We start from the raw sequence: 26,124 nt of genomic DNA on the forward strand, positions 1-26,124 counted from the left end.
GAAAACTAGTAATTTGAAAGTTTAAAGAATTCTTAAGTTTGATTGTAGGTTGACTTTGTTGCTGTTGGGTTTGGATTTTGGTTCTGAAACTTGGTATAGGTTCATTTCACTATTTATGACTTTTCTGCAAAATTTAGTGCAAAACGGAGTTAATTTGACATGATTCGAACATCCGGTTGTAAAATTTGAAAGTTCTTAAGTTTCTTTAAAAATTTCATACATTTTGATGTCCGATTCATAGTTTTAGGTGTTATTTTAGTGTTTTTATCGTGCGAGCGAGTTCATACGATGTTATTACACTTGTGTGCTTGTTTGGTTTGGATCCCGAGGGGTTCGAGTGAATTTCGGATAGGCTACGGACCATTTCTGACTTAGATTGATTGCTGATTTTTCACTATTTATGATATCTGGCGCATTATTCATTGCGATCGGGAAGCTACTCCCGTGAACGTGAACGGTAACTAGGGACTAGGGAGGTTTTCCTCTTCGCGTACGCAGAGAAGGACTCGCGAACGCGATGAGTAAGGGATTCAGGGGGAAGGCTGGGACTTGTTCTACGTGAACGTGAGCCCACGCTCGCGAATGCAGTGTTCAGGGGGAAAAGACCATCGCAAATGTGTGAGGTCCCTTGCGAACACGAATGCCATTTTGGCCTCTGCACATCGCGATCACGCTAGTCAATTGAATATCCCAAAGTCAGGATTTTCTTCATTTTTCACCATCTACACATTTGAGCTCGGCCTAAAGGAGATTTTGAAGAGGAATTCCATGCCCACTTCATAGGTTAGTAGATTTTAACTCATTTTCATCCATTTACATCAACACCCATTGATTTCTAGCCTTTAATCTATGCTTATTCATTGTAAAAATTAGGAATTAGGTAGAAATTAGGGATTTTGAGAAATTGTGATTTAGGCCTCAAAGTGAGGTCGGAGTTCGGAACTAATCACATAATCAAGCTCGGAGGTGAATGGACAATTGGGTTTTGGTCCGAATCTTGGGTTTTGACCTAGTGGGCCCGGGGTTGACATTTTTCAAAATCATTAAAGATTGAATCTTTTTCACTCATGGGTAGTTTCTAAAACTTATTTTCGATTGGTTTGGAGGCGAATTTTAGAGTAAAGGCACCGTTTAAGCTTTGATTTGATTGCAGAGCAAGATAAGTGTCGTGGTTAATCTTGACTTGAGGAATTAGGACTTTTTAGTCTATTTGCTACGTATTTCATGTGTAAGAACAATGCATATGTGAGGTGACAAGTACTTATGCATTGTTTTTGGGTTAAAGCATGTGGGTGGAAATTATTTCCTTGTATTTTATTGTATTATTATTTATGATATCCATGTTTAGGTTAGGTTATTACTTCATTGATTATTCGCTTCGTAATTATTGATTATTTCATAATTGTTGAGTATTCTTGGAAGTTGAAGTCTGGTATCTTGGCATAATATTTGACGTTAAATACATTCTTCACGAGTTCATATTATCTTTATTTTATGGTGAGGAGTAGTGAGTAAAAGAATGAAGGGTGATGTCGTACCATTTATTTCATTTATTCATTATTACAAGGTGAGGAAGAGAGTAAAAGCATGAAAGGTGATACCGTGTCATTTATCTCATTTATTCATTATTAAATGGCCAGGAAGATAGTAAAAGCACGAAGGATGATCACATGACATTCAACTCATTTATATATTATTTCATGGTGAGGACGAGAGTAAAAGCATGAACAGTGATGTCGTGTCATTTTCATATCATTGGTTTATCTGATTTAATTGGTTGATGATTTACTTGGCTGTTTTGTTATTTCATACATGTCGTAGCTATTATATTTGTCCAATTTTTTTGCATGTCCCCTCCCGGTTGGTACATTATCATTCTCTATTATTATTGATACTTCATATATACTTGTAGATGTTTATTTACATAGATGTCCTGTCATAGCCTCGTTACTACCTCGTCGAAATTAGACCCGATATTTACGGAGTACATTAGGTCGGTCGTACTCATACTACACTTCTGCATTTCTTGTGCAGATACTAGTATTGGTCCCAGCGGTGCGTGAGGTGCGTCAGCTCGAATCATTGCATATAGAGACTTGAAGTAGATCTACTGGCGTCTACAAGCCTTGAAGTCTCCTTTATTTTCTCACTTTTACTACTCGTTTCCTTCGAAAAAAGTTGTATTTATTTTAGACTCTATTTGTAGACTTCTAGATGCTCGTCTACTTGTGATCCCAAATCTTTGGGAGTAGATATTATTATGTGACTTATATTAGTACTTTGTTGTATTGCGCTTCAGTTTCTCATTGTATGTTATCATTGTGTTTTAACTATTTTAAATTGGCTATTTAATTATCTCACGTCAGCTTGCCTGGCAAGTGGATATTAGGCGACATCATGACCCCGAGGTTGGGATTTCGGGCCATGACAAATTGGTATTAGAGTACTAGGTTGCCTAGGTATCTCGAGTAATGAGCAAGCTTAGTTGAGTATGGAGAATCAGTACGAAGACGTCTGTACTTATTATCTAGAGGCTATGTAGGCTTAGGCAAAAAAATTCACTTCTTCCCTTCTCTATCGTGTGATTTTATTCTATTATTTATGGTTGAACCATTTTATTCTTGTTATCTCACAAATGGTGAGAACATGCATAACATCTGTAGATGGACATGAGCCAGAGCCCCCTATGGCAGTTACTATCAGTAGTAGAGGTCGAGCCAAAGTCCGAGGCAGAGGCATAGCTCAGCCTAGAGCTTGAGTAGAAACACTCACAATGGAGCCTCAAATTAATCATGAGGAGGATGTCCCAGCTCAGGCCGTACTCGTCGGACCAACTTAGATCCTATAGGGGTTCATAGCCACTCAAGTGTTTCAGGATACTCTAGTCCGCTTGGTGGGCCTTATGGAGAGTGTGGCCTAGGCTGGTGCATTTCCGGTGGCACTAGGCATCTCTCGGTTTGGGGAAAGAGAAAAGACTCATGATAATCACAACCCGAAGTAGGTGGCTCCCTTATATCACACTCTAGCAGCCCAACCAGTTGGGGTGGTTCAGTCGGTTGTTGTGGCATAGGGTGGTAATAGACCTGTTATGTCTTTTGAGGCCCCGTTGAGGCTGGATAAGTTTACCAAACTCTTTACTATTCATTTCAGCGGTGCACCTTCTGAGGACCCACAAAATTACTTATACCATTGCCACGAGGTATTGCGCAACATGGATATTGTTGAGACTAATGGGGTTGATTTTGCAGTGTTCTAGATGACCGGTTCTACCAAGAGATGGTGGGGAGAATATGATTTGACTAGACCAGTTGGTTCACCTCCACTTACCTAGGGTCAATTTTCATAACTATTTCTAGAGAAGTTCATTCCTTTCACTTTGAAGGAGGATTACTGTAGGCAGTTTGAGCGTCTTCAATAGGGTAGCATGATTGTTACCCAGTATGATACTCAATTTATGGACCTAGCTCACCAAGTCATTATCCTGCTCCCTATTGAGAGGGAGAGAGTGAGAATATTCATTGATGGGCTCACTTTCACTATCAGGGTATAGATGGACAAGGAGACCAGTGATGATATTTCTTTTGAGAGAGCCGTAGAGATTGCTAGACGGATCGAGATAGTTCATGGTCAGGAAAGGGGGTCGGTATCTGATAAGAGGCCTCGTCATTTTGGTGGTTTCAGTGGTGCCTCTTCTGGAGGCAAGGGTACTTTTGGTAGAGGCCATCCTCCCAGGTCATTTCAGTCAGTGCTTCAGGCATCCCACAGTGCTTCGGATAGTCGTGGTCCTTATGTATCTCATCCTGAGCAACTAGCCTACAGTGCACCATCATCTCATATTATTGCCCCTATGATACAAAGCTATCAGAGTGGTTATCTAGGTCGATAGGGCTTGTTCCACGGCTAGCAGTCATAACAGCCGAGGGCTTGTTATACTTGGGGAGATCTGAGGAATATTTCTAGATTTTGACCCAGATAACAGGGCAGCATGCATCCACAGGGTTCTCATGCCATGATTTTGGCGCCGATTGCTTCACTTCCTACTCAGCCAGCTAGAGGCGAGGGTCAGGCTGCCAAAGGTGGAGGATAAGCTATTAGATGTGGAGGCCAGCCAGCCAGAGGCCATCCGAAGGGCGGAGGTCAGAGTGGTGGGCCCAGCCCTATTTTTATGCATTCCCAACTAGACCTGAGGCTGATTCATCTAACACCATTATCATAGAAATTATTCTAGTTTGCTATAGAGATGCTTCAGTTCTATTTGATCTAAGCTCTACTATTTCCTACGTGTTATCCTATTTTGCTTTATATCTGGTTGTGCTTTGTGATTCTTTGAGTGCTCCTGTATATGCGTCTATGCCTGTGGGAGATTTTGTTATTGTAAATCATACCTATCGCTCATGTGTGATTACTATTGGGAGCTTGAGACTAGTGTAGATCTCCTACTTCTTGATATGGTGGACTTTGATGTTATTTTGGGCACGGATTGGTTGTCACTGTATCATGCTATATTGGAATGTCACGCCAATTTAGTGACCTTAGCCATGCTGGGGTTGCCTCGATTAGAGTGGATAGGGATTCCTAGTCATCCTACCAGCAGGGTTATTTCTTATATGAAGGCTCGGCACATTGTCGATGGGGGATTTTTATCCTATATGGCCTATATATGTGATTCTAGTACAGAGGTTCCTTTCATGGATTCAGTACTAGTTGTTCGTAAGTTCCTAGAGGTATTTCCTATAGGTCTGTCGGCGATGCCACCCGACAGAGACATCGACTTCTATATTGACTTGGCTCTATCCACCCAGCCTATTTCTATTCCACCATACCGTATGGCCTTGCTGGAGTTAAAGGAACTGATGGATCAGTTGCAAGATTTGCTTGATAAGGGATTCATTAGACCTAGTATCTCACTTTGGGGTGCGCCCGTGTTGTTCGTGAAGAAGAAGGATGGTTCGATGAGGATGTGTATAGACTCTCGGCATTTAATCAAAGTCACTATCAGGAACAAGTACCTATTACCGAGGATTGATGACTTATTTGATCAGCTTCGAGACTCCAAAGTGTTTTTGAAGATCGATATGAGGTTTGGCTACCATCAATTAATGATTAGGGAATTTAAAGTCCCTAAGATAGCTTTTCGGACTCGGTATGGGCATTATGAGTTCCTAGTGATGTCATTTGGGTTAACAAATACCTCAGCAGCATTGATGGATTTATCAAACCGGATATTTAAGCCCTATTTGAATTTTTGTATTTTGTATTTATTGATGATATTTTGATCTACTCCCGTAGTCGAGAGAAACATGAGAAGCATCTTCGGATTGTACTTTGGACTTTTCGAGATAGTCAGTTATATGCCAAGTTTTCAAAGTGTGAGTTTTGGTTGGACTCAGTCGCTTTTTTGGGGCATATTGTATCGGCCGAGGGCATTAAAGTGGATCCTAAGAAAATTGAGGTGGTTCGGAATTGGTCTAGACCTACTTCAACTATATAGATTTGGAGTTTTCTGGGTTTGGCGGGTTATTATCGTCGGTTCGTTGAGGGGTTTTCATCCATAGCAGCCTCATTGAATAGATTGACCCAGAAGGGTGCTCTATTCAGGTGGTCCGATGAGTGTGAGTTGAGCTTTCAGAAGCTCAAGACTGCTTTGACTACGGCACTAGTATTGGTATTTCTGACAAGTTCAGGATCCTACATGTTGTATTGTGATGCATCGCATATTGGGCTCGGTGTAGTATTGATGCAGGATGATAGAGTGATTGCATACGCATCATGTCAATTGAAGGTTATTGAGAATAATTACCCTGTTCATAACCTAGAGTTGGAAACTATTATTCATGCACTGAAACTTTGGAGGCATTACCTCTACCGCGTGTCTTGTAAGGTGTTCACGAAACTTCGAAGTCTATAGTATTTGTTCAAGCAAAAGGATCTCAACTTGAGGCAAAGAAAATGGTTGGAGCTGTTGAAAGACTATGATATTACCATTTTATATCATCCCGGGAAGGTCAATGTGGTGGCTGATGCTTTGAGTAGAAAGGCTATGAGTATGGGTAGCCTTGTGTATATTCCGGTTGGTGAGAGATCGCTTGTATTAGATGTTCAGTCCTTATCCAATCAGTTCATGTGGTTAGATGTTTCGGATCCCAGTCGCGTTCTAGCTTGCACGGTTTCTAGGTCATCCTTTGTTTGAGCGCATCAGAGAGTGCCAGTATGACAACCCTCATTTGCTTGTTCTTAAGGACACGGTATGGCACGGTGGTTCCAAGAAGGTTTCTATCGGGGATGATAGGGTGTTGCGGATGCAAATTTGGATTTGTGTGCCCAATGTGCACGAGCTTCGTGAGTTGATTCTTGAGGAGGCCCACAGTTTGTGGTATTCAATCCATCCGGGTTCCACCAAGATGTATCAGCATTTGCGGCAACATTATTGGTGGAGAAGGATGAAGAAGGATATAGTTGCATATGTGGCTCAGTGTTTGAATTGTCAGCAAGTAAAGTACACGCATTAGAGGCATAGCGGTTTACTTTAGAAGCATGAGATTCCCGAGTGGAAGTGGGAGCATAATACCATGGATCTTGTTGTTGGGCTCCCATGGAATTCGAAGAAATTCGACGCAGTATGGGTTATTATGGACATTTTGACCAAGTCAAAACATTTCATTCCTATAGCAGTTACCTATTTTTCAGAGCGCTTGGCTGAGATTTATATCCGCGAGATTGTTCGCCTTCATAGTGTGCCGGTGTTTATCATTTATTATCGGGATACACAATTCACATCGCACTTTTGGAGGGTCGTACATGTGAGTTAGGCACGCAGGTTGAGTTGAGTACATGATTCTACCCTAGACGGATGGTCAGTCCCAGTGTACCATACATATATCAAAGGATATGCTCTGCGCCTGTGTTATGGATTTTGGGGGATTTTTCGCATCAGTTCTTGCCGCTTGCAGAGTTCTCCTACAACAACAACTAGCAATTGAGAATTCAGATGGCCCCTTATGAGGCATTATATGGGAGGCAGTGCCGTTCGCCAGTTTTTGGTTTGAGTCGGGAAAGGCTCGGTTGTTGGGTACCGATTTGGTTCAAGATGCCTTGGAAAAAGTCAAGATGATTCGGGATCGACTTCGCACAGCTCAGTACAAGCAGAAGAGTTATGCCAATCGTAGAGTTCGTGATGTTGCATTCATGGTTGGAGAGAGATTTTTGCTTCGGGTTTCACCCATGAAAGGTGTTATGAGGTTTGGAAAGAAAGGCAAGTGGAGCCCTAGGTATATCGGGCCTTTTGAGATTCTTGAGAGGGTTGGTGAGGTGGCCTACAAGATTACACTGCCACCTAGCTTATTAGCAGTTCACCGAATGTTTCATGTCTCCGTGCTCCGGAAGTACCACGACGATTCGTCTCATGTGTTAGATTTCAGCTAGATACAATTGGAAATGGATTTGACATACGAGCAGGAATCGGTGGCTATTCTAGCCCGACATGTTAGGAAGTTGAGGTCTAAGATTTATCCTTCAGTTAGAGTACAGTGGAGAGGTCAGCCAATCGAGGCAACCACATGGGAGTTCAAGTCCGACATGCGGAGTAGATACTCACACCTTTTCACTAGTCCAAGTACCTTTCTATGTCCGTTCGAGGACGAATGTTTATTTTATAGGTGGAGAATGTGATGACTCTATAGGTCATTTTGAGTTTTAACCTTCATTTCTGTGTTCTGAGTTCTCGAATAGCTCAATTTAGCGCTCCTCAATTTGCGTGCATCGTCCGTGTCCATTTTCAAAAAGTTGTTACATGAAAAATTAATGAAAATGTGAATTTTAACCTTAAAAATGATTTGAGTTATCTACGGTCAATATTTTGTATAAACGGACCCAAATTAGTGTTTTGACGGTTTTGGTGAGTCTGTATTGTGATTTGGGACTTAGGTATATGCCCAGAAAAGAATTCGGAAATCCCTAACTTGATATAAAGTGATTTATTTAAAACTAGTAAATTGAAAGTTTAAAGAATTCCTAAGTTTGACCGTAGCTTGACTTTATTGCTACCGGGTTCGAATTTCCGTTTCGGAACTTAGTATAGGTTCATTTCACTATTTATGACTTTTCTGCAAAATTTGGTATATGTGTTATTTTGGTATTTTGATCATGCGAGCGAGTTCGTACAATGTTACTATACTTGTGTGCATGTTTGGTTTGGAGCTTGAGGGGCTCGAGTGAATTTCGGATAGGCTACAGACCATTTCGGATTTAAAAAGATTGCTAGTTTTTCACTATTTCTGATATCTGGTGCGTTGTTCTTCGTAGTAGGTCTCGAAGGGTAACTGGGGACTGGGGAGGTTTTCTTATTTGCGGACGTAGAGAAGGGCTCGCGAACGTGGAGCATTGTAGGGATCACCCTTCGCCAACACGACTCTTTACTCGTAAATGCGATGAGTAAGTGATTCTGGGGGGAGGCTAGGACTTGTTCTACGTGAATGCGAGCCCAGGCTGGAGAACGTGGTGGTCAGGGGGAATAGACCATTGTGAATGCGTGAGGTCCCTAGCGAACACGAAGGCCATTTTGGTTGCTGCACTTCGCGATCACGTCAGGTCCTTTGGAAACGCGAAGAAAGCCTGAGGCCCTGTCAATTAAATATCCTAAAGTCAGGATTTTCTTGATTTTTCAGCATCCCCACATTTGAGCTCGGCCTAAAGGCGATTTTGAAGAGGAATTTCATCCCCACTTCATAGGTTAGTATATTTTAACTCGTTTTCTTGTATTTACATCAGCACTCATTGATTTCTAACCTTTAATCTATGATTGTTCATGGTAGAAATTATGGATTTAGGTAGAAATTCAGAATTTTGAAAAATTGAGATTTAGACCTCAAATTGAGGTTAGAGTTCGAAACTAATCACATAATCGGGCTTGGGGTTGAATAAATAAATGGGTTTTGGTCCGGATCTCGAGTTTTGACCAAGCGGCCCTAGATTGACTTTTTCCAAAATCATAAAAGATTGAATTTTTTTCACTCGTGGGTAGTTTCTAAAATTTATTTTGAATTGTTTGAACTATATTTGGTTAGATTCGATTGGTTTGGAGGTGAATTTTAGAGGAAAGGCCTCGGTTGAGCTTTGATTTGATTACAGAGCGAGGTAAGTGTCTCGGTTAACCTTGACTTGAGGGATTAGGACTTGTTAGTCTATTTGTTATGTGTTTTATGTGTAAGAACAACGTATATGTGAGGTGACGAGTACTTATGCTTTGTTGTTGGGTTAAAGCATGTGGGTGGAACTAGTTTCCTTGTGTTTTCTTGCATTGTTAATTATGATATCCATGTTTAAGTTAGGTTATTACTTCTTTGATTATTCGCTTCGTAATTATTTCTTACTTCATAATTGTTGAGTATTCTTGGAAATTAAAGTTTGGTATATTGGCATAATATTTGACTTTGAATACATTTTCCTCACTATTTATTTCCCGAATTCATATTATCTTTATTTCATGGTGAGGCGAAGAGAGTAAAATCACGAAGGGTGAATTCGTGTCATTTGTTTTATTTATTCATTTTCACATGGTGAGGAAGAGAGTAAAAGCAAGAAGGGTTATGCTGTTCCATTTATCTCATTTATTCATTATTACATGGCAAGGAAGATAGTAAAAGCACGAAGGGTGATACCATGTCATTCATCTCATTTATATATTATTGCATAGTAAGGACGAGAGTAAAAACACGAAGGGTGATGTCGTGTCATTTTCATATCATTGGTTTATCTAATTTCATTGGTTGATGATTTACTTGGCTATTTCGTGATTTCATACTTGTCATCGCTATTATATTTTTTCCTTTTTTGCATGTCCCATCCCAGTTTGTACGTTATCATTCTCTGTTATTATTACTGCTTCACATATACTTGTACATGTTTATTACGTAGATGTCCTGTCATAGCCTTACGCAGTACATTGGGTCAACATTTACGAAGTACATTGGGTCAGCCGCACTCATCCTACACTTCTGCATTTGTTATGCATATATTTGTATTGGTCCCAGCGGTGTGTGAGGTACGTCAGCTCGGATTATTGCGTACGAAGGATTGAGGTAGATATGCCAACGTCCGCACATCTTGAAGTCACCTTCCTTTTCCCACTTTTACTGTTTTTTTCCTTCGAAAAATAGTTGTATTTATTTCAAACGATGTTTGTAGACTTCTATTTGCTCGTGTACTCATGATCTCGGATCTTTGGGAGTAAATATTATTATGTGACTTATATTAGTACTGTGTAGTATTGGGTTTCAATTTCTCGTTGTAAGTCATCATTGTATTTTTAATTGTTTAAAATTGGCTATTTAATTATCTCACATCGGCTTTCCTAGCAAGTGGATGTTAGGCGTCATCACAACCCCGAGCAGTGGAGGCTCTTCCATAAAGCAAGTAAAGCAATCTCTTTAGGCTCCATATTTGTGGGGGCCCCATTTTTTATTACACCTAATAGAATAGATATAAGTTTAAAAAAGAGTTTTGTAAAGTTAAAATGTTTGATTTCTTTCTAACAAATATAGAGAAGAAGGATTTGCAAGTGCTATGATTTCTACTAAGGAAATGACTTGAAATGGATATTGAACTCAAATTTCGTAAGAAACTTATGATATATATGAAGTAACAATTTGATGCGAATGTTGATAATGAAATTTCAAAATCATTCGAAGAGTTCTTTAGAGTTGATTACTTTTATATAATAGAAAAGACTATTTTTTCACTTCAAAATAGATTTGAATAATTCGAAGCATATGAAAATATTTTTGGTTTTCTATTTGGTAGTAAAAGCTAAGATCACTAGATGTTGAAAATTTGAAAAAATATTGCCTTAATCTTAAATTTTTCATACAACATAATAATCAATTCGATATTGATGGTTTAGATTTATTTTCTAAATTAAAAGTATTAAGGAAAATAGTACAATTAGAAGATAGCAGTTTAATTGATATACTTAATCATATAAAAAGATTTAATTCTTTTCCGAGTGCCTAAATTGCTTATGAAATAATGTTCATAACTCAAGTTACTATTGCTTCTGCGGAAAGAAGTTTTCAAAATTAAAATTGACAAAATCTTACCTAAGAACAATAATGCCACAAGAAATGTTAAGTAGATTAGTTATATTGTCAATTGAGAAATACTTATTAGGAATTATTGATTATAAAAAAATAAATAACTTTGTATCTAAAAAAAGCTAAAAAAAAGACTTCAAATATATAATTAAAAAAATTAAAAAGTTAAAGTCTCTCATAAAATTTGGCTTTAGCCCACAAAATTTGTCGGGCTACCTCTGACACTAAGGTTGGGATTTCGCGTGGTGACATGAAGTGTACGAACAGTGCAACAAGGTGTCGTACAAAAGGTAATGTATACTGTACTTTATACTTGGCCTATTTCATTGGTGAATAGACACGTGGATCCCATTTATCTTTACCACTTATACAACATTAACGGCAGTATTTGGGTCTTACAATTAGTCTCTTTAATTCTCTTCCTCCGCTACTCTTTCTTGCTCTTTGGGTTTTCCTTTGTTATTCCTTCCCTGCTTGGAAGTGCCATATCTCCGTTTGGTGAGTTCTCAACCTCTTTCTGCGCTTCTCTTCTTCTTCTTCAGTCTTTCAGTATTGGATCTATATGTTTTGAAGTGTGATTGTTTTTTTCTTTTGTGAGAGTGCCGGGATTGTTGTTATTATGGTGTTTGATGGCGTGAAAAAGGTAGATTATGCTGTTCTTTGATTCTAATTTGTGCTACGGAGTCCATACATGTGTTTGTTTTTGATAATCGAGTTTTCCGTAGGTATCGCAATTTCCAGCAAAGCAGAGAAGAAGCCAGGTTTGGGATTTAGCAGTTCAGATAGAAGTTTAGACTGTGATGGTTCTCTTCGAGTAAGTTCGCAGTTAACCTGTCGATGGTCTCAATTATTGGAAAAGTTCATCTTACACTCTTTAACTATGCTTCATTCATTCTATGTTAATTATGTTTTAAGCTTATTTTCTTGTAATTTCACGAATGATCTGTGTCATCTTCTTTAGGAAGTTTCTTTCAGTAGTATATTATATTTATACTTAGTAATTTTAGTTTAGCTTGTAATTTATTGAGTAATGTTTTTCAACATATATAGGCATCATGATGGCTAATTTTAGCTCTCATTGTTAAAAAAATATGGTTTTCTTTTTTACTTTATGTAGCTTCTTTTCTTATAGCTTTTAATTGGATGTTAATAACCTGATATGATTTCTAGTTCCTCCTCCATCATGTATTCATCCTCAGACTAGAACGATAACATTAAACATTGATGCACCAGAAAATGACTTCAAGCATGCAAAAATTTCTTATATTTGTCTATTTTGGCTCTCTATGCTCGCTTTGACTTGCAAGATAAATGGAAAAAGATATGTAATGCATTAGTATATAGCCATCTAAAATCATGTGGGGATATTGGTTTAGGAAATTTGATGTTTTGACTGATCTTATTTTCTTCAATTGGAAGATGATGTATGCGAAGTTCTCATGGAGGCTTAATAGATCAACTTTATGAATATTTTGTGGTATATTCATGGTGTTATTGTATCCCCGGCGGTGTTAAAATTATCCTCTACTCGCGTTTAAATGATCTACTATTTTCTAAAGTGTGAATCATTAATTGAGATTTTTATGTTATTAATATCTATTATTGTTTGTGCTGTTTGTATTGAGTTTGTTTTGGTAATTACGCTGATATATATTTCTTGAGGTATTTGATTAAAATATTATTAAGAAAAGCTAATGAAAGATATTTTTTTGTTTTGTTAGGATGACAGGCAATTTAGGCCAACTGCTTGATATCTAGATTGGTAATTGAAGCTTAAAATGATGTTTCACCGCAAAGCTTTGACTAACTCGATTCGTATTTGTCAAACCAATTGACAAACAGAAAATTTCTCATGTCTCTTTAGTCGAAAAAACTCATGCGGCCTGAACGAAATTGCTAAGCGAGGATTACTCCAATTCCAGGTCATACCGTCTCTCTCTCTTTTTCCCTCTCTACGTTATTATTGTATCTTCAAATCTATGTTTACTTTCTTGGGGAAATGAATGAATCGAAAATCTTTGATAGCAGCCTACATTTTGATCATGTTGCACCTAGCATAATCATTTTTTTTAAATTCCCCCTTTTCTTTAATACCCTGATTACCCTTGAAAAACTAATGAAAATGCCATTGTTATCAAAATTATAGTGGTTGAAAAGGACAATATATAAATGAAGATATAAGGATCCTTCTCTGGGTCAATTTCGAGTTGCAAATGCTCCTTTACTATATAGTAGTATTTTTTGTTTGAGATGGAAATAGAAAAAGGTACCTTATTCCTACTATGAGTTGGATACCGACAAAAAGGAAAACAAGGTGGGAATCACATATAGTGTGATAACTCGATAGGTCATCTAGTATTTTAGAACCTAATTCTTTGTTTCGAGGCCTCAAATATCTCATTTTACCCTTCTTGATTTGTGTGTGTAGTCCAGGTGTTTTTTCGGAAAGTTTTTATGTTAAAAACTGATAAAATATGACATTTTTGCCTTAAAATCCATTTGAGCTAACTTCGGTCAATGTTTTGATTAAACGATTCCGGATCCGTATTTTGACAGTCCCGATGGGTCCATATCGTGATTTGAGACTTGGGCGTATGCCCGGAATCGAATTGGTAGGTCCCTAGCTCGAGTTATCTCTTTTTGTTGAAATTGGAAGGTTTAAAGGTTTAATGACTTTGAAAGTTTGACATATGTTTGAATTTATTGATATTGGGTCCGTGTTTTGGTTCCGGTTCTCGGTATAGGTCCATTACTATATTTGTGACTTGCTTGTCGAATTCGGTGAGAAACAAAGTTGGTTTGACGTAATTCGGATGTCCGTTTGTTAAAATAGAAGTTCATGAGTTTTCTTAAAAATTTCCATTGATTTGGTGCTCAATTCGTAGTCCTAGGTGTTATTTTGGCGATTTGATTGCACGGGCAAGTTCGTATGATATTTTTGGACTTGTGTGCATGTTTGGTTTGGAGCCCCGAGGGCTCAGGTGAGTTTCGGATAGGCTACGTAGTGATTTAGACTTAGAAAACTTAGCTGGTGTTCTGCAGATTCTGGTACTAGTCTCTGATTTCGCAATTGCAAAATTAGTCTTCGCATTCGCGAACATCCCAAATCCTGTCATACTCGCATTTGCGAGCAATTTCTTCGCATTTGCGAAGAGTGCCTGAGTCAGCAAGAGTTTGCATTTGTGATCAAGAGGTCGCAATTGCGAACATTTCATCGCAAATGTGATGAAAGCAGAGGTGCGAAGACTTCACAATTATGAGGTGTTCTTCGCATTTGCGGGGGTTCTCAATTGCAAACCCCTGGTCGCAAATGCAACATATGCAACCGAACAAATTGGATTTAGACGGGATTTTTGTTCATTCTACAAATTTTAAAAACTAGAAAATCCTAGAGGCGATTTTTCAAAGAACTCGTCTTCCTCAATCCATTGGTAAGTGATTTTAATATATTTTCTTTCAATCTTTCAATATATTTCATAAGTTTTCAACCTAAAATCTATTGTGTTCATGGTGGAAATTGGGGGTTTGGGTAGAATTAGGGATTTTTGTAAAATTGGGATTTAGACTTCAAATTGGGGTCGAATTTCAAAACAAATTACATAATCGGGCTCGTGAGTGAATGAGTAATCGATTTCAGGCTCATATTTGGTTTGAATTTTTTGAGTTTCTGCTTCACGGGCGGACACATTGGATTGGTAGGCAACTTGTGAGCCACTATGGACGTGCTCAAACCGGTCAAGTCATCATATGACCATGCAAAGATAACCTCATACTCCTTCAATAAATGGATGTACTCCTCCTTCTCTGTCGGTGATAAGTGAATGCTTATGCGAGTTTCCTTGACCGTTTCGGCGTCTCCCAAATTTACTGCTTCGGTTCCATCCAGGTTGGACTTAGGCTTATTCTCAAAGTTCTCAACTTCTCTGACAACCTCCTCAGGTATTTCATCTTCTTCCTCCGAGTCACTATCTTTATATTGCATTGTCTAATTACATGTCACAGTCACCGGTTCATCAGGAAAATTATTAATTAATAATAACGCTGTAGAAAGAAAAGTGTGGAAGATAATAATGAATAATAAATAGTAATGCATTGATTAAAACTGAAAGCATCTAAAACAGGCATGGCTCGATGAATCGAGCAATTATTTTGAAACAAGTGAGTCTTTAAAACAAAATTACTGAAAATATCTTAAATGACTAGCATGGCTATAGGAATTAAATTAGGCCGATTGCCAAGCTACCAAGGGACTCGGCGGGCCCGGGATGATGTGGCAGTCCAGTTCTTAAGAACAACTCCCTTCTCTATAGTCTGAATGGTGAGGCCTTCTTCCTCCTCCTCCTCAATTATTGCACTGCAATCCATATCCTCATCTTCTAGGAATAAATTTCTTAGCCCAACTAATGCTTTCTCTTCTGCGGTTCCCCATATTGTATTAGCCTGGTGAAAAGTCTGACCCAGATGTTGCACTGGTTGCTCGAAAGGGTAATAAGGTCCATGCCATAGAGGCGACCAATCATCATACTCCTGCCATGTATACTAGTATCCGAGCCCGAAGGTAGTACCATGACATTTTAGCTGTATTGGTTTGGTAATGCCCTGGAGATTCTTCCCAAGCCCTTTGCCGGGTTTATACCCAGACCATGCTAGTATGCTTTCTATTTTGTTACTCCACCATTTGTCTTTCTCAATGGTATTGATATGTTTGATGTGATGATAAGTTTCTCCTCCTAGCCTTTTTCTGTTCCTGATAACCGGGATGGTTTGACTGGTGTAAATGGGGTTACTCCTGTCTCCATGAATGATCACCTCCTGATGGTTCCTTCAAATTTCATGGTCTGGTGTAGTGTGGAAGCCACAGCCCCAGCGGTATGTATCTAAGGTCGTCCCAACAGAAGATTGTATGAAGCTGTTATGTCAAGCACTTGGAATTCAACGTCGAACCAAGTTGGCCCCATCTGCAGACCAAGATTAATCTCCCCAATTGGGGCCCTTTGAGACCCATCAAAGACTTTCACGTTCATGCTTCCTTCCCGTATTTCATGGAAACATTTGCCCAATCTTTTCAGAGCATCCAACAGACAAATGTTGAGGCTTGAACCTCCATCGATCAGGACTCTGGCAAAGAATTTGTCTTCAAATTGTATCGTGATATGCAATGCTCGGTTATGGTTCAACCCTTCAGGCGGTAGTTCATCCTCGTGGAAGGTTATCTTATGACTTTCCAGCACCTGCCCTACCATGTTGGCCATCTCTCCATAGGTGATATTGTTGGGTACGTAGGCTTCGTTTAACACCTTCATCAAAGCATTCTTGTGCACCTCTGAATTTTGCAACAGTGATAGGATGGATATCTGAGCAGGGGTTTTGTTCAAATGATCAATGACGGAGTATTCCCTCGCTTGTACTTTCCTCCAAAGATCATCTGGCCCTGTTTCAATGACGGGTGGCTTGGTAGTGGCCTCCTTACTGATCCTCCCAAGTGTTCAGGTGTATAAACCCTTCGGGTCCTGGTCATTCCTTGTGCAGCATCATCTTCTTCCATCTTTGCCTCTCCCTTTCGCCTAGCTTCGGCGAAGTAATCCCAGGGTATTGCTTTTGAATCGAAAGGAGGTGTGATTGATACTGTCACTATGAAATGTGTGGCCACTTCTACATCAAATGGAATAGGTGTGGCTGCAGGTGGTGCTACCTCAACCTCAAATGGAACCGATGTGGCTACCTCAACCTCGGCTGGCGACTGCGCCTGTACTACAATAGGAGTGAGTGTGACTGCAGGTTTAATGTTATCGCCTTCTTGAATAAGCCCGATTGACCCCTCAGGATCCCATTCTTAATCCATCTCTATCACATGTATTCCACCGCCCATATGATTTGGGAGAGGATAGTTGCGGACATTAGGTGCAACTTTTTTTTGCCTGTATGACCTTATTGTCAATCAGTGTCTGCATTTTATCTTTCAATGTTCGACACTCGTTTATAGTGTACCCCTTCATACCGGAGTGATATGTACAGATTTTGTTTGGGTTGACCCATTGGATGAGTTCTCCACTGCCACAACGGGAATATGAGACGTAACCAGCGACCTTCAACCTTTCATACAGCTGGTTGATGGGCTCAACAATAGCTATGAATTGTCTAGGTGGTTTACGATCAAAGTTAGGTTGGGGTCTTGGGTAGTTTTGACGAGTTGGAGGTGACTGGAAATGAAATGGTGGGGAGTAATATGTGTGATAGGCAGTGGCTGGTTGGGAATATCTGGGAGATGAGGGTTGGTATGTGGGTGGAGGTGTTTGGTATGTGGGCAGAGGTGTTTGGTATGTGAGTGGAGATTTTGGGCCTTCGGCTACCATTACTGCCCCCACGTCTTTCTTCTTTGATATGCCAGCTAATTGTAATGCTTTGTTCGTGGCCTGTAGTGCCTCAAAGTTTGTTACCATCCCGCTCTTAATGCCTTCTTCGATCCTTTCACCAAGTTTGATGATTTCAGAGAACTTATGGTTTTCAATAACCATCAACCTTTCATAGTATTGCGGATCCTGTGCTCTGACAAAGAATTTGTTCATTTGTTCCCGTCTAAAGCTGGCCTGACTTTGGACGCTTCTGACCTCCAACGAGTAGCATACTCGCAGAAAGTCTCGGTGGGCTTCTTCTTGAGGTTCTAAATGTAGAAAACATCTAGTGCATTTTTTGTGTTGAACCTGAATAGGTCCATGAAATCAGACGCCATACTTACCCAGTTGGACCATTTCTTAGGATCCTGGCTGATGTACCAGGACAAAGCATCTCCCGTAAGACTCCTCATAAAAAGTTTCATCCGGATCTTTTCATCCATTCCGACCCCAACAAGTTTGTCACAATAGGTCCTTAGATGAACCCTGGGATCACCTGTACAGTCAAATATCTTGAACTTGGGGGTTTGTAACCCTCTGACAATTCTACATCCGGCTGTGTGCATAGGTCTTCATAATTCAAACCTTCTATCCCTTTGCCTCATTCGACACCCTGAACTCGACTTGTCAATTTCTTGAGTTCCTTAGCCATGTTCTTTATGAGCAGGTCCTTCTCAGCGGATTCTGGTGTAGAGTGAGGTACGGTTTTCACATATATAGGGTTGTTTTGGTGAGTGCCAGGGACTTTTGTGTAGTGGTGGTTGTTGGTTGAGTTTTGAGGACCGGGAATAGGTTGTGGTGTGTTATGAGGAGTGTGATAGGTATCGGTTGGTGGGTACTGGATTAGTTGATGATGGTGTTGTGGTGGAGTTGGTATCAGTAAGGGATTGAGATTTTGAGGTGGAGTTGCATATTGATGCGGTGCAGGAGGGTTTTGATGATGTTAGTTTGGTGTATTTTGGGGAGGTGCTGGGTTTTTGGTGTTTTGTTGGTTGATATCGGGGACGTTCAGGTTGAGGGATATGTTTGCTAAGTTGCGGAACTGCTCAAGCTCTCCATGTAGCTCCAGTATCTTTTGTTCCAACCGTAAAACCAAATCATTTGGCGCCGGAGTACTCCGATTGTCTGAAGTTTCAGCATTTTCCTTTCGAATACCACTTAAGTCATCCATTTTAGCTTTCTTTTTGCTCTTTGTATTACTTGGATGAGGAGGAGGTGGAGGGCCTCTAGATCTGGTGCGATACGCTAATGATGCCAGTATGTGCGAACCAACCTTAGGGGATGGGAATAAAGAAAAACAAATGGTAAACAAGTCAGTAAGGGTTTTGAAATATTTGCAGTATTTAAACACATATTGCGGGATTGTAAATTCGTGTCCTAATTTGGGAGCCTCATTGTGCCCGAGGTAGACATAGCGACAAATAAACTTGGAGAAATTCAGTGCCAATAATTGCTTCATTTCATTAATGTAATAATAAATTACCCAAAATGGCACTAAATAAGATAATGTTATTAATGACCCAAAATGGCACTAAATAAGATAATGTTATTAATGACACTTGGCCTTATTACATTTAAAAGAAAATCAAGTAAACCTAATCTACTTAGTCCCAGAAGGACCCTCTCCAGACCGGATGCTATTGTCGATCAGTTCTCCTAGCTCGCACAGGTTCAGCAGTAAGAATGCCCTTGCCAAATGCCCTCCTTCATTTCCCTTAGCGTTCTGGCTGTCGGTGTCCTCTTTCTTATCCTCCCCTCCAATTCCATCAATTTGTACTCCAGATATTCAAGCCTTTCACTGGATTTAACAGCCCTCTCTTTCCACTTATTAATCATTTCCATATCGGCCTTATGTTGTGCCATATGCTCAACTTCAGACTCTCGAACTCTTTTGCACAGCTTGTTATATTGCACCTCTACTTCGGAAAATTCGTCTATGACCATGTTTCCTAGACCAACCCTTGGCTCGAAGATCCATGCTATGTTATCATCCAACCATGAGGGGTAAAAGTATGAGTGACCCGCATGATATCGGTCCGGCTCGATGGTATATTTTTCCATGATAATCTTCAAAGTCCACATATATTGTGCTTCATTCTTATATGGGATGGCGTCACCCTGAAAATCAGCTATGAAGTGACTCATTTTAGCGACTCGTCGTATGACCTGTCTCCTGCCTGCCTGTCTTATGACCCTGAGAGGAGCATAAGGCTATATTCCCCTTAACCCAATCAACACCAAGTGTGGGACATCCCTGGATCTGATGATGAACTCGTCGGTGGGGAACCACTCGAACATTCACTGAACCTGGTCCTCAGTTAACTTGTTGAAAAATTGCACCCATCCTACAACATCCTTAGGTTGAGCAAACATGTCTGGAATATAAGTCATTCTTTTAGGGTGATGGAAAGCTATGTGATCATTCACGGATTTCGTGGAAACTCTTGGTGGTATTGACCCCTTTGGAGATGCTCTAACAACCAAACCTGTAACAACAAATTGCAACCCTCAAAGAATCAAAACCCCTTCTGACAGTGTTCCAAGGCCCGTTACATATCTGAAATGATCATAGGGACAATGATATATGTCTGCCCCTCGATCCCGTCTATCAAAGTTTTGGCCACCATGGCCATCCTGGTATGGATTTTATCTCCTTGGATCGGGAATACCAGCATGCCCAAGAAACACACATTGAACACGAAGACCCTATGATGAACCCAGCTCAAGGAGGTGATTGAGAACTCATCATCAAAGATACGGTAAGAGCTACTGTGACTCTATCGTTCATAGAAGAAGTCGAAAGGTATGTAGGAGTTTTTCAGGCACTCCAAGTCATCATTTTTCTTCAGCCCCATCATCTTAAGGAATCCTCTAGTGGTGCAATTTTCAGGAACTAATAAACTAGGGCGATCCCAAGGCAACCCAGCAAATCCCCCTATTTCTTCAAAAAGAGGGGTCACTTCTATGTCCCTAAAGCGAAACACAGCCCTTTCCTTGTTGCAAAACATGGTGGCAGCCTCGATCAACATTTTGTTTAGCTGAAGATCCAATAGATAAGGCATATTTCCTAAGACTCCTTTCACATGATTTTGGTCACTTGAGGGAATATCCCTCCACCAATCTAGCAAAAGTGAAGGTATGCTACCGACCATACTGAATCTGGGGACTTCGTGCCTCATTTTCTGCAAAACAAATGGTGGTTAGGCCCTTTCCCCCTCCAGGTTCGTCTATTTATACAACATTGATTAGCATATTGGCGCTTATTTCTCCAAATTAATGCACACAATCGCGATTGCATCCGTTGTGATTATGGAAAACTCGATGGACGTTTGGACGAGGCTTGTCTTAAAGGATTATTATATGGACAACATATTAACCCGACTAGGTTTGACCATGATGCATGCGCAAATAATCAGAGTAAAGTTGATACAGGGGTCTAGACTAGGACCCTTAAGCGGACAACTTGAGGGGGAAAGGCACGGAACCATCGAACGCACCGCTGATCGACTAGTTTTACCTCACATAAGCCTTTCCGAATTTAAAAGCGTGATATATAGGAAGAGCACAAACACTCATCAAGCGTTGCTATAGTATTGATTACACACGAGTGGAATATGATGTTGAACATGCTTTATGCAACAATAAATAGCATGTTGTCAAGTATTTGCACGTTAAAAAAATGATAAATGCGGTATTTAAATAATTGAAAGACAGTTATGAAAAAAAAATGAAGAGACAAGTCAGTTTCAGGAGATAAAGGAAATGATAGATGCTTGAAAATAAGCAGTTAAATCCAAATAAGGGGAGGATGCACGGGATAAAACATGCTTAAGACTAATTCATAAAAAATAAGTTTGTGCTGGTAAGAGCCTAAATATCCCCAACAGAGTCGCCATGTTGTCGCCCCCCTTTTTCCTCGCGGAGTCCGGGTTTCGATATTTATTGGGAACAACTAGTTTCCTTTTGGGAATTGGGTATTTGAAGAGTCACCACCTAATGGATTAAGGTGCATTAGGGCACCTAGAGCAATTAACTCATATAACCAGTTTGCATTACCAGAGATTAGGGTAAGGGCTCGAAATAACCTTGAGGGAAAGGTGTGAGGCACCCCTCGCGGTCCACAACGGTGGGTTCCGGCCGAACTCAATTATGTGAATTAGTCATTTAGTAGGTAAGCAGTCTAAGCACACATATGTAAATTAAGGAAGTTTAGACAGTCTAAGCACACATATGTAAATAGAGGAAAGGAAGTCCTAAGGTGGTTAGCCTATAGGATCATATCTGTATAATACCCGGCAAGCCTTCCTTAAATAGAGGGGTTACACGTGGCATTAGTGCACATGTCATCATATCCTTTACTACCCATTACCCTCCCCCTAGTGGTTATATAAGCGATTTTTAATTAATGAACTCTAAGCGTGCTTTACCCGTCCCTTCCTTGTGGTCCTGGAGGTGTTTAGGACCTCTAATTTTAGGCAGTTCTAAACTTTCTTAAGGTGTCTAAAGGGTAAAATCTAAGCGACAACAAAGAATATATCGGACTATCAAATAGAGAAACAATTAAGGGGGCTCATATTTACCTCCACACATAAACAAATAAGTAGCACGTCTTAAACATAGTTTTCAGGTAATTTCAGAGAAGTCCTTGAATAGGGTATCTAAATGATCATCACAAACATAGAATATGCAACATATAAACCTAATCGTGTTTGCCTACTGATTTTAGAATCTGTTAAACCTGGACAGTTTCACGCATAAACAGAGCATAATTTCACAGTTTTATATGACCACCAATTACCTAAGGCTTGCCTAGGCGTGGATCTAAATGCAATCATAATTCTGCAAACTAATTAAGACAACTTGAAGTTATTCAGTCCTATAGGCATGCTGATCTAGGCGATTAATGTTACAAAAGCTGATTTCATGCATATTTATACTAGAACATGATATCTATGTGTTGGGGTTGTCTTTAAACCTATTTATAGATAATTATTAATTTAAGCGACATAGAGATGATTTAAAGCAAATGCAAACAGAGTTCTAAGGCAGGATTTCTAATGCATAGAGAGAGACGGTCATTTTATTAAGCGTGATTACAACAGTAGCTTAATGACATGATTTCCAGGTGATAACAACTTATGCTGAATCAGAAATGAAGTGATGAACTATAATGTTTTTTCTAATGTGCAAAGGCAGTAAACATGAGTATCCTAAGGCAAAATTTCTAATGCAAACAACACAGACCTAAAGCATGATTCCCATTGCAGATAAGCACAACATAATCCTAAAGCATGATTTCTATTGTAAATCATCATAATATAAACCTAAAGCAGGATTTCTACCCGGTTTCCCCACAAAAATTCATATAGGAATCCTCCCCGTTTTACCGATTACCCCAATATCTGTTTACAAAGAATATTATTAAAGAACAGGATCAAATGAATTACATAAATAAATGTAAACTATACTATAAGGAGCCTGAATCGAGCCCAAAGCAAACCTAGGAATGCCAGACCTTCAATACAATCTCAGAAACCAAAGATCTCACAACCAATAGTGTGTCCTGGTGTGTCAAAGTTACCTAAGGACCTGAAGGATCCCGGGCAGTGCTCACACCAAGACCTTTCTCAAATGGAGGATTGGTTATGTGCAGTGTGGAAGGGCCAGCCCTAGTGTGCCAGAGTTCAGAGTAATCTCAATGATCCCTAAGCAGTACCCACACCAGAGGGGCAGAACCTAATAGTCTAAGAGTAAAGTGAAAGTGCTTGACATAATTTTGAGGAGCTTAGTAAAATAGTGTAGAGATAACCTTAGAAGTGAAAAAGTTTTCAGAAATGGAAAAAAGTTTTACGAAGATGCTAGGAGTGACACCAATTTTGAGAAGAATACTAAGAGTAGAAGAACCTTTTGATATCAATTCTAAGGAAAGCAAATTTAGCAAACAACCAATTAATCATAGAATACCCAGATTCACAGACACTTAACCAACAAATTTACAAACAGGGGTGAAAGGAATTGGGAACATATAGAGTTGAAACCACATAAATAGGGAAACATTTGAGACAATAAATGCACAGAACAACTAGGAGTCCAGTGAACAAGTCGGTCATGGTAATAGACCGTTAAAGCATAGAGAAAGAATGTAGCAGAATCATGTTGAAGACAAGGGTGTGTTGGACAAAATTGGACATACAATTAGGCAATTAAATGCATTAGGAGACTAAGTAACTAACGTTGTCATACCAGTTGGGGGAGGGGGTAAGCAGGGACTAAGTAAACATGCTGCACAAGTATCAAAGAACCAAGTGAAGTTTAGACATGTTGATTACACATTGAACAAGAGAAGACAGAATTTAGACATGCTAAATAAAGTAGTAACAGGGAAACAAGTTGAATAACATAGCCAATTGAACTAGTGCAGGAATGAACACATGGAGTTTGAGTTTCAAAATTTAACTAGAGACATACCAGTTAAAAGAAGAAAGTACAGAATTTAAAGCAGGTGTAGTTCCAATGTCCAGCCTTGGCTTTCAGCCGGCTAGACCAATAGTTATCACAAGTAACAGAGAATGAAAAGAGAGTTTGAGTGCGAGTGTTGTGAGCACGTGATTTTTGTCCTACATGAAGATAACTCCTAAAAGTAGACCAAAAATAATTTTTATTGATTTTTAGGAAGTTTTCTTTATTTAGTTGCATTTCATGCATTTTTAATATTTTTAAATCATAGAAAAAATCATAATTTTTTTTACATATTTAACTTTTTAGTCTTTAGAAATTAGTGTTTTTACTTAGTTTTAAGTTAATTAGTTGTTTTAATGTTAAAAATAAATAAAGAATTTTAATTTCTACAAAATAGATTGATTTATGATTTTAATTAATTGGATTTTAAAATCGAATAAAAGAAAAGGAAAACAAAGAAAGGCAAAAGGGCCATTTTAAAGCTCAAAATCGGACTGGGCCAGCTTGGACCTAGCCCATAATTTCCAAGCCTATAATTCATAGGCCCATACCCTAACCTAATCCCTACCCCTATATAATAGTACCTAATCCCTAAATGGACCCTTACCCTTTTAGACCGGAGAGCGCCGTTTTACTCCTTCTTCGTGGTATTTCAACCTTCAACATATCTTCACCATGAGAAGATCAAAAAGAGAATCGGTCCCCCTCTAAAAAATAGAGAGAAACGGCGCAACCAGAGCTCTCTTCTCCTATTTGGTTCTCCATTTCTCAAAATACACAAGAGAAAACCTAGACCTAGCCATGACCCTCACCAAGAAAGAACCTTAACACCACTCTCTGATTTCTGAAAACACACACACGAAAATACCCTCTGAAATTCACACTTTTTCTTCATTTTTTAGACTAATTTTGAGACAGATTTTTTTTACACGAAAGCTTTCTAAAAATTCAGATCCCTTTCTTCATTGCAACTGATTTTTCCTTTTCTTAAGTTTCAATTTAGATATAAAAAACAAGAAAAACACACCAAAAAAAAATCAGAGTTGTTTTTTCCTTCCATCTTTCTGCTGATTTTACCCGGATTCTGCTGATATGTTGAGTGGCTGCTGATTTTGTTGCTCTTGAGTTGTTGAGGTCCATCTCCTGGTTCTCTAATCTTTGTTTGGTTATGTATTTGCTATTTTTCTGCAATTTAGGTATGTCTACCCTCCATACTTAGTTTGAATTAATGAATAAACATTTACTAATTTGGTGATCTATCATGTGTTTAGTTGTTGTTTATTATGAATGTTTATGTTTCCTTTTAGGTGTTGAGGTTTTCTTTACTGTTGTGTTTGAACACTTCACTTAACCTCATTTTGAACATAAGTATTTATAAGATCCAATTTATGTTCTCCTTTTTTAAATCTGTTGGGGGTTCGAGTGGTACTGGAGTTTGTGAGCAAGGATGTTTTCTTTGGTTGCTATACTGCTCCTGCTTTTTTTGTGCACCTTTCTCTGGTTCTATTTGGCCCTTTGTTTAGAGTTTGTTTTAGTTTCTTTTCAAGGAATGTGCTATGTACATATGGTTCTATAATGTAAAACTTAAGCTTTCAATGAAAATTCACATATATGTATGAAGAATGTTACTAAGTGTTGACTGTAAACTTAGTTCAATTTCAAATTATTGTGACGTCTAAATTGGATATAGAGTTGTATGCTTAAATACATGGAAATACAAATATTGCTGTTTGTCTGGCGTGAGATTTGAAGTTGGAGTATCCAGATTACTTTGAGAACTACAGTTATGAGCTCGATTAGATTTTACTTTTGAGGGCATTGGAGATCTCGTCAGGCATGAGAGTGATCTGTCTATGTGATGGTGAATTCTCATTAGGCTAGCTTCCTAGTCTAGAAAATTGAAACTATTCTGTAATTGGGAATGCTATTTGTTAATGTTTGTAATTAATTCCGAATGTTATTGAAATCCTTGTTATTTTATGCGATTAATGAATCATGGTTGCACTAGTATGATTTAATGAGTCTCTTTCTCTCGTAGCTGTTAAACTGGGTACTCTACCCGCTTGAGCCTACGATGGAGATGAAACTTAAATAATTTTTGGGCCTTGACGTGTGAATGACCCACCACTTAAGAAAGGCCATCCTCGTCCATTCAAACTCTGCCCCTGACTTAGTCTTTTAATTGT

General features: G+C 39.1%; 1 long non-coding RNA gene across 3 annotated transcripts; it reads left to right on the forward strand.

Moving 5' to 3' along the window:
• The first annotated feature begins 11,491 nt into the window (after positions 1–11,491).
• On the forward strand, positions 11,492–25,918 carry LOC104234364 (uncharacterized). 3 transcript variants are annotated; one of them, XR_011405523.1, is made up of 4 exons: positions 11,492–11,585; positions 11,661–11,730; positions 11,813–11,901; positions 12,809–25,918. It is a non-coding gene; the product is annotated as an uncharacterized lncRNA (long non-coding RNA). The 3 variants fall into 3 exon arrangements; XR_011405522.1 differs by having other exon boundaries at positions 11,686–11,730; XR_712934.2 differs by lacking the exon at positions 11,492–11,585 and having other exon boundaries at positions 11,592–11,730.
• Positions 25,919–26,124: the final 206 nt, after the last annotated feature.

Source organism: Nicotiana sylvestris, chromosome 2 (assembly GCF_000393655.2).
Source record: "Nicotiana sylvestris chromosome 2, ASM39365v2, whole genome shotgun sequence".
Classification (NCBI taxonomy): domain Eukaryota; kingdom Viridiplantae; phylum Streptophyta; class Magnoliopsida; order Solanales; family Solanaceae; genus Nicotiana; species Nicotiana sylvestris.